Source organism: Manis pentadactyla, chromosome 8, assembly GCF_030020395.1.
Source record: "Manis pentadactyla isolate mManPen7 chromosome 8, mManPen7.hap1, whole genome shotgun sequence".
In the NCBI taxonomy this organism is placed as follows: domain Eukaryota; kingdom Metazoa; phylum Chordata; class Mammalia; order Pholidota; family Manidae; genus Manis; species Manis pentadactyla.
Window position 1 is genome coordinate 45,102,476 of NC_080026.1, and position 17,551 is coordinate 45,120,026.

The 17,551-nt window shown below is 50.7% G+C and overlaps 1 protein-coding gene across 2 annotated transcripts in view; it reads left to right on the forward strand.

Annotated features, from left to right (window-relative positions):
- GLI2 (GLI family zinc finger 2) overlaps nt 1-17,551 on the forward strand; it is a 279,782-nt gene that overhangs the window by 187,081 nt on the left and 75,150 nt on the right. The gene's annotated exons all lie outside the window — the stretch shown is intronic.

Sequence of the window (17,551 nt, forward strand, 5' to 3'; positions counted from 1 at the left end):
CTTCTATTTCATGTTTCTATTTTAATTTTTGTTCTTGCTGATGGGTAGAAGTTGTGGGAGAAGGGTGGGCTCAAGTTGACTAATGAAACCCAGCTCCCCAAAGGAAGGAGAATTGTTTTCAAACTGTAGTGGGTCCTGTCCCTCAGTGCCCCTCCCCAGCCTGGAGCCTGTGTGTGGTTCTGGGACAATTAGGATTCTTGCTGGGTGCCCACAGCCCCCACCGTCAAGTCTGACTTGAAGGGTCTTCTGAAAACTGGTTCCTTTCTGGGAGCATTTATAAGAGATTTCTCATGGCTCAGTTCCCCTATAGAAAAGTGGGAATTGTAAGTCTTACGTAGCTCAAGAAAGAAAGTGAAGGGAGTCAGTCAGAGCCAGACAAGAATAAGTTAACAGTATTCACGGCAATGTCTTGGGAGGAATTACCAAAAAAGAAAGAAGAAAAGCTAAACACAAAACCAACTAAAAAAAGAAGAGAAAAACTGAGCAGACTAAGGAAAGACAGACAGGAGACATCCAAACTCTGGGCCCACGCAGTTGAACAAAGCAGGCAACCCATTTTCTGGGTCTGTGGGTGCATTCTGCTTCCTTAGCCCAGGCCTTTGCAGGCCCCGTCTGGGGGAATATTTAGCAAAGCTGTTTATTTTACATAAACCTGAGTAATGACGGAGCCTGAGGGGAGAGGAATTGTGTGGGGCTGACAGCAGTGTGATTTAGCAACAAGTCACCCGACCCCCTGCACCTCTGAGCCTTCCCTACAGAATAAATTCAGTTCCTCCGCAGCCCTGCATGTTAATCACCTCAGAAGGCCGAGGCCCGGGGGAGGCCCACTTGTGGGGAAAGAAGTTTTGAAAAGAGGTGGCTGGGGTCTTCCTGGAGGCTTTGTGGCAGCTCCAGCTGAGTTTGGAGCACTCATTCATGTTTCCTTTCTCTTTCTTGTTTGCCTGAAAATCCAGTGGAACCAGCCATCCTGGTTCTTCCCAAGCATTTACCTGTCCCCCAAATCTGTGCACTTTTGAATGCAAAACTCATTTATTTCTTTATGCAGTTTCAGTGGCCGATGCTTATCCCCCTGGAAAGGAGAGCTTCCCTTTGTTCCCCCTGGAACAGAGAGCTTCCCTTTGAAGCTGCCAGGTTGACGCAAGGGCTAGGTTTTAGCTGTGCCCTCCAAAACCCCAGTTCCCGGAGGTTCCGGTTTGTCCCCTCGCATGCCTCCTTTTCCCTGTGCAGTTCCAGTATGGTCTCAGTGCTTATTGGTAGGGGCTGGGTCTCTACTTCCACCAGTTTTGATGATTCTAAAGCTACGTTCTGATCGGGACTGGAGGAGAGAATGTCAGCACTATCAGAGAACTGCCACTGAGAGAAGGCAGGGGGCAGGCGCCAGCTGTCTTTAAGCTTACACACAAATAAATTGGTGCTCCCCCATCTTGCCTCTTTCCTACTTTCTAGTGTCTCAGGGCACCTCCCCAAGGACGTGGCTGACAGTGAGGGAGGGGGCTCCCCAGCCAGGCCTTGGCTTCCACAGATGCCTCACAGACCCCACCCTCCAGGCAGGCCTGAGCTTCCCTCTGCCTCCATGCCAGCAGATCTCTCCTTCTGAGAAACTGGGAGGAAAAAGACAACACTGATGATGAAAAACAAGACACATGAAAATGCAAACTTGGTTGTAAGTGTGAGCAGAACAGTTTCGCTTGGACTCAGCATGGAGGGAGTTTGTGAAGGAATGGGCAAACGTGAGGAAAAGAAGGGGAAGTTAAGCATTTTCTTTTTAGAATTGGGGTGAAAATGTGATCTGTAAGAAATGGGTGTTTGTCACCAAGTTTGTGCAAGTGGCTGGTCCACATGGCCCAGTGTGTCTGGGAGATAGAGGCCTGCTTCTAACTACTGGGCTTGCCAGGCACACACCCTCCCTCTCCTCTTTAAAACAAATTCGATCCCCTGGGACTGTTGAGGTTTTCCAACTCAGACACCTCATATTTGCAAAGGGTTATGAAGTCAATATCATTCCTTCTCACCTCACCTCCTGGTGGGACAGATGGGCTCTTCCTGCACATTGTATGGATAAGGGACTGAACTCAGGAGATTCACGCACGTGAGTACCAGCAGCTGTGCCATGTGCAGGTGCACCAGCCTCATTGGTCAGTGACTGCCTTCTCCCTTCTCCCCCTCCCCCCCTTCCTCTCCCCAGCTGAGGATGCCTGGGGGCCTCGCCCCACCCCAGGCTTAGTCCCAGACCCCAGACCTCCTGGAGCTGAGGTTCAGTGGGAGAGTATAGAAAGCCACAGGCCCACAGCATTAGAAGGCTGTTTGGAGTCTGGAGGGAACCCAGAGGGGCCATAGCCTCCCTACCTGAGATGGGGGTGGGGGTGGGGATGGGGGATCAGGCAGGACTCAGGCAGAGGAGGAATGGAGTCTTAAGATATAAGTGTTAGCCAGGCGCACCAAACAGGGTTGGGGCTGGTGGCCTTCCCGTGCACAGGATGAACCTCTGAAGGCAGGTGATGCCAGCACCATGGTCAAAGTTTGCAGAGAAAAACTGCATCACCAACAACTGACATTTTGCTATAAAGGTGGGAGTGTTAACAGGTCTCTGTTTCCTTTGAAACCCATATATACAAAATGCTTTTGAAGCCTTTTCTCTTTTGCTCTCTTTCTTAAGTAGTCCCCAGCTTGGGTATTTATCACTCAAGTCACTAGGAGCTAACTCCTAATGAGGTGTGTTTATTCATTTTGACCCTATGTGGTTCTAGAGGCAGCCTCCAAAAATGCATGTGGTTTAATAGGGTCAACTAAAAAGAAGAGATCAAAGTAAAGAAAAAAGGGATTATGAAATAAAAACAAGCCACAGTGGGGACCAGTGCTTGTCAGGGGGTACAAGCTGGGGAAGAGGGTATCCCCCCCTTCCATCCTAGGTGGCCTGTGTAAGAGTTAGGGTGAAGGGATAGGAAAGAGTCTCTACTCACTGTCCCACGGGCAGAGGCTCTGAAACATTCCAGGGGAGAACAGGACTCTCCCCCACTGGGCCACCCCAAATACAGTGCTCTCCTCCACATTGCCTCTCCCAGTAATGCCCAGGGAAGCCTGTTGGTCATGTGCACCCAGACTTCCTGGACCTGTGCGAGTGGGCCTCAGCAGGGGGAGACCCCCGAGTCTGTCCCTGTGGGGGCAGACAGGGCGCCCCCTTCCCGCCCTGCACCTCTCTCTCTGCCTGGAAGGTGTGTGTGCTCACTCCCTCACTCTGTCCAGATTCTTCACAGTCTTAGGGAAGCATATCTTCTCTCAGCCAGGGTACTTCCGCTTTCCTAGTAAGATGTAAATATAAAGTTTAAAAAATAATAAAGGCAACTAAAATAAAGACTGTGGGCACTGGGTTTCGAGGGAAGGGTTTCTGTTGGGTTTCCTTTGGGGTGACACCTGCTTGGCACTTTGTGAGCCTTTCTTGCTGGAGCTGCTGGTTTCCTTCGTCGGCAGGGAGCAGTCCCCTCTCACCTAGAATCCTTCACCTGCATCACAACTAAGGTCACTTCATATGCACTCACACATCCCACAGCTCTATTTTTGGAAAAACAAAAAACAACCAAACAAAACACAAAGGAAATTCGCTCTTAGGCTTTGTCGTTAAAATCTGTAAACTCAGGAAGGCAGGTGACTCCCCAGAGCCTCAGTTTCCCTGCAGGTACAATGAGTGGGTTTGACTGATGCACTCAAACGAAAATATCTTTGATCCAATACATATATAACTTGATTATCTCTTTAGGGCACTTTTCTTACCTAGTTTTATGAGCCTTTTCTTACCCAGTTCCATGAAATCGTCTAATAATTCCACCCAGTGGAGTGATCTCTTACTATGCTTTTGACATTAATGTCATGTCCAGTTAGACTGGCCTTGGTGCCAGTCCTTGGGAATTTCACCTTTCCAGGTTCCAGTTCAGAGGTGCAAGTGCAATATGGTTTTGCCAGTGAGGATCCCCTTTACCTGTCCAGTCTTTTCTTTTCATTGTTGTGAGATATGGCATTCCTAATTAAGGTAAAATGCAATGGCATCCTGCACAGCTATATTAGATTAAAAAAAAAAAGATTGTCCATAAAGAAAATCATTCCAATCCTGTGAATTTGGGATTATATTTTCCCTAGACATTTGCTGTGTTTACAGAGAAAAGTAAATATCTCTGTAAACATATGTTGTATTTACAGTGAAAAATAATTATCTAAATAAATATCAAGCTTTTTAAGTTGGAGCACTCACAGAGGTCAAGGCAACAGATATAAGCAAGGGCTTCCCTAACTCAGGGGTGTGCATTCCCATATTTGCTCTTAACTATGGTGTGTTTGTCTTTCTTTCCCCAGCATGGAGCACAGAGCCTGGCTTTAGGGAAGGGAAATGAACATTTATGGGCCATCACTTTACACAGAGAGCTTCATTTTATTACCACTTAACCCTGGGTAGTAAGAATTATTACTACCAGTTTTTAGATGAGGAGGCTGAGGCTCAGAGAGGTCAAGTAACCTGTCCTAGATGACACAGTTACACATTGGCGTGGTGGATCTTTCCCTAGCCTAGGATGAAAGAGCAAGCCACTGCACCAGTACATGCTCGTGTTTCAGAACAGCTCTTTTTGAAGCCCAAAGCCAGAGCAACTGTCAGCTCAAGGCACCTCCAGAGATGGGGCAAACTGGAAGGGTCTGTGATGGAAGGGTGGGGGTTCTCTCCACTCCCTCTGGTGTAGGTTGCCTGGCTTTGCACACATCTGTACCTCTCACTAAATGCTGGGGCCTTGACTGGAACCTCTTCCAGGTGGTAAGCCTCACCCTGCCAGGAGAGCACTTTCCTTGGGCTCATTGTGAGTGAAACGGCAGCTGGGCCTCATTTGTGCATTTGAGTTTTACAAGCATCCATCTCGGTGGGAGATGGGTTTTGCAGATCCCTGTAATATAGAAGCAAACATCCTAGGGTTAGAGAGAGAACACATTTCTTTAGGGGCTTGCTTCTGAGGGCTTCCTTTTTTGGAAATGTGTGTGTGCAGGTGCATACACACACACACCCTCACCACCCATTCCCCAGCTGCAGCTCTGCAGGGCAAGTGCTGGAGGATGGATTGGACAACCCCCAAGCATGCTCTGGGCTGGGATCATCCCGCTCCAGGGCCTGGAAGGCCACGTGGGCCGTGTGGGGGCAGCCTGCCCTGAACTGAGGGCCATTGTCTGAGCTGCAGCAGAGACTTGGGAGGCCGTGCTCCACAGCCCGCAGGTCCACTTTCTGCTCAGGCCAGGCTTGGACTGAGAATAACAGTCTTCTCTTTCCCTTCTGCTGAGAAGGAATGCCGACGCTGCTCTTGCCTACCTTGTGGCTCCTGTGAGGGTTAAGTGAGGTACTGGATGAAAATGTGCTTTAGAGATGAGGCTGGCACAGTGAGTGCGACAAATGCACGCTGTTTTTCTTACTGGTGTCCAGCCCAGGTGTGCACTCTCAGCAGAATGTAAGTGACTCTGAGAGGGGACAGTGGCCTTCTGTGGGGCATGTGCCGTGGCTCTCCAGCAGCTTCGAGTCCTAAGAGGCTCATAGCACACAGGTTGCGGAGCTCCACCCCCAGCTCCTGCCGCTCAGGGAACTGAGGATGGCGGCTAGCAGTTGTATTTCTAATCTTCTCCCAGGGGCCGCAGTGAGAACTGCCCTGCAAAATTTGCTTTGCTTTCGGTCCTGAGGCAGGCAGGCAGGTCCTCCTAGGGAGCTGGATATAAAACAGGCCCCTGGCTTGCTTGCTGCTCCCATCTTTTCTTTTCTTGCCTTTTCTTGTTCTTTCTTTAACAGAACATATCCCTTAAACCAGTGCTTCTCAAACTCCAATATGCACAATTAGTACCCCAGGAGCTTTATGAAATTCAGCATCTGAATCCATAGGTTGGGGTGAGGCCTGTGATTCTTCATTTTAAACACACACAGGTGATGTCAAGGCTGCTGGTGCTTGGACCACACTTTGAAGAATAAAGGCCTAAAAGTGGCAACTTACACATATTAATGTCACTCCTGCTCCACCAACCCAATCATTGTTTTCACCGTGAACCTTCAAAGCAACTCACCAACTAGCTGGGTGACCCTGTGCATAGGATCTGAGCGCTTGCGACCTTGATTTCCCCTCTGTATATAGGAGAGGTGATAAACTAGGTCCCATGAGGCTTTTGTGGATTAAGCAAGATGAGGGAACAGAGCCTACTCTCTTCAAGGCTTTGGATAAACATTTGCTGCTCCTTACCCAAATGTCTTGCATTCACAGCCCCTGAGGAAAGTAACCAAGGGGTGTGTGTAGCCACAGTGTTTCAAGAAAGTGCAAATCAATGCTATTGAGCAGTTCACTGTGGATGGTGGAGTGGCCCCGGGGTGGTCCCAATATCTGCCAGTCCCCAAGTTCAGATTTAGCATTGTGACTTGAGAGCAATGAGTAAAGGCCCAGCAGGACCTTTATCTGGTCACTCTTATTCCTTCGGACTTTTCAAGAATTTGAAATCATTTTTACTTTTCTTCTCTAGGTAAGAGGGGAAAGAACAGCCTTTTTACCTGGTGGGTATAAATCCTAGCTTTGGAAGTTTACACCAGCATGAGTCCTTTCTCACACACCCACACACTTATCCTCACCTCCAAAGCAAACTGTAAACATTTTTTAAATGTGTATTTTCTTTCAAAATAAAGCCACTTAAGCTTTACCAAAATAAGCCACTGACATGAAATTCACATTTGGCAAACCTCTGTCATCCATGTTTTACTGAGTAGACTATTGTAAATTAAGTGAACTCACTAGGTTTCTTTTTTCCTTTCCCCAAATGGTTATGGAAGTAGAGCTGCAGCTAAGTAAAAGATAAATTATGGCTGGATGTAAAGAGGCATCATTTAAAAAGTGTCAGGATACAATTGGGTTCTTAAAAACCATGCAGAGCTGCTAAATTCACATGAAAATTGAGTGGTGAAGGATTGCCTGGGGTGACAGCGTCCTTGGCATTGATTTATCCCATCTGTTTGGCCAACCCATTACTTGAGACCCCTGGGGGAGAGGCAGCATCCTCTGGGGAGGACCTTCATGGTCCTCTGGTGAGCACAAGGAGAGCAAGGGGTCTGCACAGACCCTTGGAGAGACATAACGCCTATGGAACCTGACTTCAGAAAGGAGGCGTCAACAGAGAGTGTGCCCTTATTATTTACGGTAAAACCTTTGCAGCATCATCTTGAAGGTTGATTTTAGAGTTAATTTTAACCACTTCCCCTCTTGACTGTTTGGGCTGACTACAACCATTTGTTATTATATTTCTACTGTGGTCAAATTTGCTGTGCCAGTACTTTTAACCACTTAGGTATTTACCCAGAGTAGATAACAAAGATGAGATTCCTGAGTCAAAGGGTATGATTCCTGGAATGTATTACCTAATTATTTCCAACAGTTATTTCTTTTATACACCCTTTCCAGCACTGGTAGTCTCAGAAAAAAGTCTTGCTAATTTTTTTACATAGAAAATGAGATTATTTAATTTTCAAGAAATCAAGATGTTTTTGGTATTAAAAAAGAGAGAAAGAAGAAAATACTTGCTCAAAGAAGTATTAGGCACTGCAGAGACCCAGTTTGGCAGTGCCTTGCTCTAGTCAGCTCATGCAGGCTTGTTCTGCACCTCTCCCAAATGCAGGTTGAGGTATTACTCATTGCTCGCTTGAAATAAGCCATGTGAGAGCATTTACACCATGGAAATTGGCAAATGCTACGAGCCAGGGCTCCCACCTCCCCCGCAAAACTGGTTGTTAGTTAACATTATCAGCACACCACAGCAGTCACTTAGCATTTGGTTTATGGGAGCTTGCTGATAAAACACATAATAAAAAGAAAACCCACAGTCTAGTAGGAAGAAATAGCGCCGGTTAATAGAAATTAACACTCTGTGATGAAGGGCTGTGTCTTTGAAACACTCCTTCTCTCTAAGTGGAGGAGGAACGTCCCCTTCAGAGTTGAGTATTCAAGGAAGGCTTTGAGAAAGAATTAGAATTTAAGGCTATTCTCTGAGAGTGTACAGAATTAGGAGGCAGGAGGCGTGAAGGCTGGGAGGTGCCATGAGTTCAGGAGGCTGTCAGGAGGCCCTCATTTCTGGTCACTGATGATGGCTGAAATGGAAATTCCAGCTGGTGCCAGGAACCTGGCTATGACATTACCCAGAGCCTCCTGGGGTCAGTGCAGCCCATCCCCCACCCCCCTGCCCACCTCCATGTCCCTCCTGGTGAAGGGCTGTGGTGGCAGGAGCTGTGCACCTCCAGTTCCTGGCATCTGGTTCCCATTTCATCAGAGGTTGGAGTTCACCCTCAGCAATCTACAGCATGTGTGCATTTCAAAGGAATTGCTTAATTGGTCCCCAATGCTGGGCTTTTCTTCGTCTCCCAAGGAGAAATGAGTTTTGTTGCATTGATGCATGGGGGAGGACAGGTGGAGCTTGGGAGTATATTAGGAAGTTGCAGAAGTTGTTCATTTTGAGACTGTATAATAAGTGATTCAAGCTGAGGCGGGGCAGAAGTGAGACAGAAAAAACGGCTGGCAGAGGAGGGATTTATTGAGGCCAGTTCTCGGCAGAATTTCGGGGCTAGACAGCTGGGGAGAAAATATTCAGGGTTTGGATTGGTTTAAAAAGACAGTTTCTTTAAACTGCCCACCCTACCCAGCCTCATGGTGGTGGATGCTGGGTGCTGGCAGCCCTGCCCCGAGAGGCCTCAGGGGGAGAGCTGGGTTCAGCTCTCAGTTCTCCAGACTTTTCCCACAGTCTTCTGCCTTAGAACCTTTGGCTTTGGCACAACTCAAGACAGCAGGTTGGTTGAGGATGTGTGAGAAGGATCAGCCAGCATGTGTGAGTCAGACTCAGCCCTGCTGGACCTTTGTGCCATTCTGTGTCTTCATTTCTGCTGTGGGAGCTATTGTCCAGAGCTCTGTCCCCACTGGAGATAAACAAAGGCACTGGCAGAGCTGGCAGTAACAACCAAGTGATGACGTGCCTTCCAGGACCCCTTGATGCTCCCGGTTCCTTGCCTCCCTCTTTTCCTACTGACCCCACATTTGCTGCTCCCAAAGGATCCAGAGGGGTTATGTGGGAGGACGAGGAGGAGCGGGAAATCTGACTGGGGAGAGCTCTGGTGGGCCAGATGTCAGGGGCTCACCGAGGAGGTGGCTGCACAGGGGTAGTGGGAGGTGAGGCTGGGGAGAGGTAAGTGGGGAAGAGGAGAGCACTGGGGGTGCAGGTGGGGGGAGGCAGCCCTCCTCGGCTCACCTCAGTCCAGGAGCAAGTTTCTCCCGTGAGGGCAGCCATGAGCAATGGGCACGGCTCTGGAAGTGGTGCAAGTGACCAGGAGGACAGATGGACTCTGCCTGCCTCAGATTCTGGAATGTGCTAGGATCTCCTGAAAAGTGAACATTTTGGGAACAGCAAATATCCCGCCCTCACCTGTAGAACAGATGGTGAAGGAATTTCCTGTGGGTAGAAGCCATTCATTGGTTCGTTCTTTTACTTGTCCCTTGAACACTGTGTGTAGCCCCAGACCATTCCTCCACCAGGGACTTCCAAATGAGACTCGTTCAAAGGGAAAGGCAGGCACCTGGCTGTGAGGGCATTGGCGGTTGGCTCTCCACAGGACCAGGCAGGGTTCAGTTCTCTAGCCAACAAATAAAGAAGTTCACATCAGCCTGGCACCTTCTGGTACAGGGTGGAATGTCCGAGTGAACGTGCAGAGCAATGGGGTGGCCTGCCAAGGGGAGACAGAGTTCGGATCCTGGACTCGCCTTCAGAGGACTGCAGCTGTCTTCAGCACCAGTGCCCACTGGAATCCCCTGGGAACTCTTAAAAACTTGCTGACTTGGAGCCCACCCCAAAGATTGTATCTCAGGTTGCTCAGAGCTGGGCTGGGTATTCGCATTTCTAATTCCCTGGTGTTTCTAATAGGCTTACAGGGCCTTTGATCCCCTGACACTAAGAAATGGGGACCTGAGGGGTGCGTGATGGCACCCCTCCATCTGCCCCTCTGCCTGGGCCTCTGCCCCTGCAGGGAGAGGAGGGAAGTCAGCCAGCCGGCAGGGCAGGAAGTAGGACAGAGAGCCCTGAGCTGCAGGCTTTCCCTCAGCCATTAAAGTTTATTGTTGCCACAGACAGTGATTGAAAAAGGCTTTTTGCAGGACTGAAATGTGAGCAATGAAACTTGCCAGTTGATACCGACACAGGGCACTTATCTCATAAAAATATCCTCAGTGTCAAAAGGTTTCAGTAAATGTGCCTGGAAGTATTAGCAGTCATTTCTCCCAGCCTGGGGCTCCCCTGGGGCCTGCATGAGGGGCTGTAAAAGGGGACTCTTAGTTCCTGAAAAGGAGGAGAGAGTGGAGGGAAGGAGGAGAAGGGGAGGGGAAGTTCAAACCCAGCCTGCTTACCATCAGCGAAAGTGCCAGCAGCCCCACAGTCTGAGTAGGAGGGTATCTGTCCCTTCTCATCCTTCTGCTGCTGCTTACCTTGGGAGCAAGTGTGCGGACAGCCAGCTAGGGCATGAGGTTACATTTGTGTGACCTCACTGCTGATCCCAATGACGCTTCAAGGGAAGGAAGTTATGTGGGAGGAAACTGTGGCTCAGAGAGATTAAGTGACTTACCCAAGGTCACACAGCTAATAAGTGGTGGAGCCAGGATTGAGAAGCCAAAACCCTCCTCTTTTCAGGAAACCGAGAACCTGGGGTAAGTTCTCACTGGGAGCTGTGTGGCTACTGGAGGCCCAGGCTGATCCGGGCAGGCCACTGCCTACTGCCCTGTACTTGCTCCAGGGCCTGGGCTTGATGTGCAACTCAGGCCAAGGAAAGGAGGTCTCTTCAGCAGGATTGCAAGTTTTTCAAGGCAGGCTCTGGCTTCTGTTGCCTCTTTTATTCTACTACAGACCCAAAGCGAACTGAATACATAGCAGTTGCTTGTGAACTGGGCATTGGCTGCATCCCTAAGGTCACCGAGGACTGATGAGGGAGTGGGCTACACCATCCCCTGTACATGTCCCCCAAGGTCCTATGCAGGTGGTCACCCAGCTCATCCTGCCCCCACCCTTGCTGACCTCTGATTACCTGCTGGGCCCACAACTGGCTGGATGGCAGCGTGCAGCCCATGGGTAGGATGGCACTTCTCCGTGTGGAGGCACTGTGCTCACCGTGGGTAGAGCCGCCTGTCTGCTCAGCTTTCTGCAGTGGCATCCACTTGGAAGCTGAGTCAGGGCCTTGGCTTCAGCAGCATGGTAAAGGCAGGCAAATCCTGGGTGTGGTCTCCAATAGGAAGTCAGGGGCTTGGGCACACATGTTGCTCCTGACCCGGGAGAGGCAGGGGTTGCATCTCCATAGCACTTTCCTCTTTCCTACATGTGGGAGATAAGGCTCACTGGGCAAGCCAGGCAGGGAGCCCAGTGCGCTGGGTACAGACCATGGAGTCGGCCCTCTTGTGCTGTATGCCAGGCAGGCTAGATCTGGAACAGAGCACCCAGGACCCAAGTTTGCTGACCAGGCCATCAGCTTACAGACTATACTCCAGTGTCAGAAAGTACTAAGGGGCCTGGTGAGTACTCCCCAGGATACAGCTCACCCCTCCTCCTTACACACTCACTTTGTGCAAATCTTTCTTACTCGGGTTCCAGCCACCAACCAGTGTTTCCCAGATCACAACCTCCCCTATGAGCTGTCCCTGGCTCTGATCTCATTTCTACAACTAGGCCCTGGAGGTGACCAGCTGACGCTCCACAGGCATCTCAAACTTAGCAGGTCAGAAACCATCCATTTTTGGGGCACTCAAATGGCTTTTCTCTCCTGTGTCTCCTCTCATAGTTGGGACACCATCACCCACCTAAACCCCAAGTTAGCACCCCACCTAGGATGTTTGAGCCAGCTTCACTATTCGCTCACCCCCACACCTGCTCAACACTAAGTCCTGCTGGCCTGGCAGCCTGCATTGGTCTGAGCCATCCTCCTCTGCCCCCGCTGCCCTGCTGGGGGCTCCGCATTCCTCACCCCAATTGTTCTAAAGTAAGATATGCATTTCATTTACCTCCTTGCCTCCAGTATCTTCCACACCCTGCCCTCCGTGCCCTTGGACATAAAATGCAAATCTGACCCTGTCACTCCCTTGCACAAAACCTCCTGATGCCTCCACATCACCAGCAGGCTGATGTGCTGTAACTGTATGGTCCCTAGGACAGGGGATGTGCCAACCCCACCCCTCGCTGCTGCCTTGCCATCTGGTGCTGTGACTACGCAGAGCACGCCTACTGTTTCTCATCTCTATGCCTTCCAAGGCCTCTCCTCTGCTTACCTATCCCCTGTTGACCTGTGTGTCTCCTGCTGGCTACAAGATCCTTGAGACCAGGGCTGGAGTATTTTCCTCCTTGTATCCCTAGAGCAGAGTTGGGCTGGGGAGCTGAAGGCATGGGCTGTATAGTGGGGGAAACAGAACTGGGAAGTGGTAACCCCCAAGGACTCTGATCGGAAGTGGCCTTCCTGGGAAGATCCCCTAGTGCTGACTTATGCATAACCATGGAGAGTGTACTTTCTGTGCCCGGAGGCTTCTGCTTCTCCATTATTCCAGCCAGCCACACTCTAATAAGAAAGCCATCATCACGGATGGGTAGAGTGGGAAGGCAGTTAAGCCTCAGGTTCTAGAATCACAGCAAGGTTCAGATCATCCCATGGCAGTTCTCATTGTGTGATCCTGGACAAGTTACATACTCTTCAAGCCTCAGTTTCCTCATCTGTGGAATGGGGGTGGTGACAGTTCCTCCCACATAGGATTGATGTGAAGAGCAAATAAACATGAATATCAAGTGCACAGAATTATGCCTGGCATCTGTCATTGTATGTCATTCAGTTAATATCTTTCAGTTTTTACTGCTGGACTGCTGGGTATGGGCAAACAGTATTATCACTTTCATGAGCAATACAGATGGAAAGCTGCTGCCCTCCTGCGCATATATTGATCCTCTTCCGTAGTGTGCTAGAAGGGTGCCTTCAGGATGCTGGAAGGTGGCTTGGACAGCACATCAGGGCTTGGGTTCATGTGTGACCCACATGATTGGCTGCTAAACCTACCCCACAGCTCTGTGGGCTGGGCAGGGACCCCTGTAGTGGAGCACCATGCAGTGGTAATGAGGTAAAGCCCTGGTCTGAGGGTCTGTTCACACAGCCAGCTTCAGCCTGAGTGGGGCTGGGCGTAGGAACAGGGGTGCCCAAGACCGGCCAGAGCTGGGAGCGGGGACGTGGGCTTCAGGGCGACTCCTCTGCCTGCACTTGGCCAGAACATGGAAGCGGCGTTCCACCTTCCCTCTGACTAGCAGCTCTGTGGGGACACCTTTCCAGAGCCCGTATCTTTGGAGTATTTGGTCTGCTCCACCCTTCAGGCTTGTGCTCCATGGGCCGTTCATTGTAGGTCCCTCCTGGCACCTGGAAAGGAGCATGAAGCCACGGCCTCTGCATTAGACTCTACACATTCGAGAACTGAGAGGTGGGAGGGCGCTGTGACCAGTGTAGGCCTAGTCCAGGGAAGGGATGGCTCCCCCGCTGAGACGTGGCTGTGTCCTCTGTGGTCCCCTGGCCTCAGCCCCTCCCCACCAGTGGGCCACACATGGCATCTGAGCTATGGTTTGGGGGAAACCAATGTTATGGAAACAGCTCCTTGCTCTGGCTGGTGTCATTCCACCATGGAGGTACATTTGGGGTGAGTGGTTTGCTTTGGGAATTTTATTTTGCTGGAAAGAAGAGGAAATCAGCCTCTGGGTAGAGCATCACTTGGCTAATGGCTGGTGGGGCTGACTGCAGAAGCAAGATGGAAGCTGATGAGAGTTCAGGTTACTGCTGAAGCTACCCTCCTTTCTGCCCTCGAAGTGTGTCCCGACCCGTGAGCGGAACCAGGATGCACTCTGGTCCAAGGCTTTCCTGAAGTCCTAGCCTCCAGCAGCATGGCTGTGAGGGCGCCCAGCTTCAGGCCCCCGAGTCACCAGAAGAGCATTTCGGCTTGGCCGGTGTCATTCCTGCTTGGGAATATATGCACTGGGACCTCTTGACTGGCTTGGTGTCAAAAACCCCACAGGGTCGCCCATCAGAAGTGCCTCCCAATCTTGGGCAGCTCCCAGTGGCCACTCCCAGATTAGCCAGACCCTGAAGCCTTTTCCCAAATGTGGCCCTACCATCCCCACTCCAAGCTCTGCTCCCCTCCCATCTGGGCCTCTGGTGGTCACTATGAGGCCAGCCCTACCGGTCAGTTCCATCCCCCTGCACATGGCTCTGTTCATTTCTGTGACTTGCCTCTTCCAAAGTGCCACCTGGAGGGAAAGACTATGAAATACTCAAGGGGTCTGGAGATGGGACATGGATTTCATGGCCCCAAACCCAGGAACCCAAAGCAGGGAGGTGTTAAAACTACAAACCTGCATTTGTGGCAGGCCTGCTATTACGTTGTACATACCACCTCATTTAAGCCCATTGTACACATGGGGATCCCAGCTCACCCCAGGCCACCAGCTGGCCCAACAAGGTGATGGCAGCACAGCCCTATGAAATAGCTCATGACTTTAGTGATTGTGACAGCTCTTGCACATAGGGCATCTGAGTGTGTGCGTGAGTACCAATTTCATGGTATATAGGGTTGTCCATCCCATTTCCCGCTGTGTCTCCTCAGAGCCACTGATAATATCTGCAGTTTTCCTGCACTGTGATTTCCTCCTTCCAGCTGACCTGTCCCAACGCCAATCCCCGTGGGGCATCTGGTCCATCCACCAGTTGGCCCTTGCCCATCATAGAAGTTCGTAATGCTAACAGGCAGTTTGGCGTCTGTGGCCAGCAGGCCTGAGGCAGGGGTTCTCATTCCTAATCAAGGGCTGCATTTTAATTTATGCAAATGGAGGGAAGATGGTGGCAGGGAGTCACAGACATCCATCACCCCATTTCCCAGCACATCATTCATCAGCAGGGCCTTAAAGATAATACACTTTTTGTTTAAGGCAATTACTTAATCTTGACAAACTCCTGTGTTAGCGGGCTATTAGTGGGGCCTATCATTAATCAGCACAAAACCAGGTGGGTGCCTTCTCTGAACTGCAGTCGCTCTTGGGGACCTGGAGTGGCCCTTTGCCATCCTTACCAACATGATTACAAGAGCAGCATGCTAACAACAAGCATCAAGCATGTGCTGCAGGAACACCAAGCCATGGGCAGGAAAGGGCCCCATTTTTAACACCAGTCAGCACGCTTCCCAAGCCAGGCAGAATGATCCATGGGGTTATTAGCAGGCACTGAGAACACAGCTGGGGAAAACAGATAACCCACCCATGAGTGCCTCCCTGACTTGCCTTCAGCTTTGCTGGATCCCTGGGAACCACTTAGAAGCTGCTGCACAAGATACCCCTTCTGTTTGGGGGGTTGCATCCCTTTTGGAAAGGCCGTGGTCAGAGTGAAAATACCAGGTCTCCTCAAGGTGCTCTGCACCTCCTGGAGTTTGTTGGCTGTGATGGCTCCTTTCTGGTCGCACGTGCTTCTTCCCCATGTGTCCCACACCTGTGGCTCTGGTCGCACATAAGCCCAGCCCCAGGCCCCCCTGACAGGGGAGCTGGCACCTCAGAAAGACCCTGGGCTCCCCTGTGGCCTCACCGTTTATCTTCCGATCCCAGCAGAGCTTTCCCTGCCTGGCCCAGCTGTGAGGACAGGGGCAGGATTCCTGCAGATGGCTGTGGGGCCCTGCTGTGGCAATGATGAGCTGCTGACTGACCCTGCCGGGTCACTGAACTCTGCGCCTCAGGCTCCTCATCTATAAAATGGGGGTGATGATAATGATCCATCCCTTGGCATGTGCTATGAGTATAAGATAGTTCACAAATGTCACACACTCAGGAAAGCCCCAGCATGTAAGCCTGGTACCTTTATTGTCAGAACCACTTCTGTTTGCAGTCTCTGGGGAGGTTCCCAGCTGATGAGCTGAGTGCTGTTTCTACTACAAGCGTTCTGTCAGTACTATGGTGTCTATGCTTCTGCTCTGTCTCCACAGCCAAAACTGCTACTGCCCTTCAACTACTGCTGTGTCTGCTGCTACTCTGTACAGCAAGCCTTTCAGTCTAGGTCCTAAATTAATTTATGTAGAATATCAGCAGAACCTGACATCTTTTTCCACAAGTGAGAAAATGCTCCCACTCACTATTTATTCACTGACTCGCTCACTCTGCACATGCTTCCCGCTTCCTCTGTGTCAGGCACCAGACTCTGGCTTTGCAGAAATTGTGCCGAGAGCACACCTTTACCTGATTTGGGGAGGAGGCAGAAGAAAGGTCCAGGAGGTGTCCTAGAGGAGGGCATGTGAGATCTAGACTTGTTTAGGGCAGTCGAGCTGGTGTGATGAGAAGGAAGGGATGTGGGGGAGGGGCTTCCAGACAGGGTGAGCCCTGGTGGTGGGCTGAAATGTAGGAAGCAGCAGGGGCTCTGTGGGGTCAGCAAGACTGTCTGTCAGACATGAGAATATCATAGGGCAACATCAGGAGAGTGCTGGGGCTGCGCTGGGCTTTGCACTCCGTTCTGCAGGTGATGGCCAAGACCTGGGGGCCACCTGTCAAGCAGTGGGATCCCTCCCTGGTTCCCCTTGCTGCAGTGGAACTGGACCCACAGAACAGGGCTGTTGCCCACAATGCCTTAAATGGGACGAACAGGCCAGACTTCCGTTGGGTTTGTGGAAGGGCAGCTCTGGTTTCCACAGCCCAAATCACATAGTATGCGGGAGTTTGTCCCTCGATTTTAAACCCAGTTTATTTTAAAGGAAGTAGCTCCATCTGCTTTTAATTCACACACTTAGTTCATGAAAATATTGTTTTGTAGGTTTTTTGATGTCCAGAAGCCTTTGGAGATTTTTCCCTCTTTCTCACCCCTTACACAGTCTCCTTTTAGGAAACCAGACTCTGGGCCCTGCCCAGGTCCTGCAGACTGGGTCATGAGGCCAGGTTTTCTGTGGCTTAGTTGTTCCTCCAGCAAAACAGGGAATAGGCTTTTCCCAGGGGTTCTGTGGGCTGGCCTCTAGTCCCACATGTGGACCTTCGGTGTCCCTGGTTAAGGGAAGCACTGTGTCCACCACTGGTAGTGGAAGGACATGGGCTGAAATCACTGTTCAGTCAGTGAGGTCCAGAATCACCTGGAGCCAGTGCTGCCCGAGGAGCCAGGCCTCCAGAAGTGTGACATGGCTGGGCCAGTGTTTCGCCACATCCCTACCCCACAGGACCACATCCATGCACTTTGCCTTCTGAAGGTCACCTCATTGTCAGAAGGTCTTAGGAGTACACACGCCTGCTGCCTTGTTTAGGAAAACGCCTGTCCACATCTATAGGGAAGGCAGTGGGTAGCAATCCGGGCAGAATTCAGAGTGGCCTGCTGACATGTTCTGCCCTGCCTTGCCCTAAGGGGTCAAGGGTGTGGAATGAATGACTGTGGGAAACTGCAACTTGAATGGATGGAAGCAAGGAAGGAAGGGAGGGAAGAAGTAATAACTATGTGTTAACTGCTTTA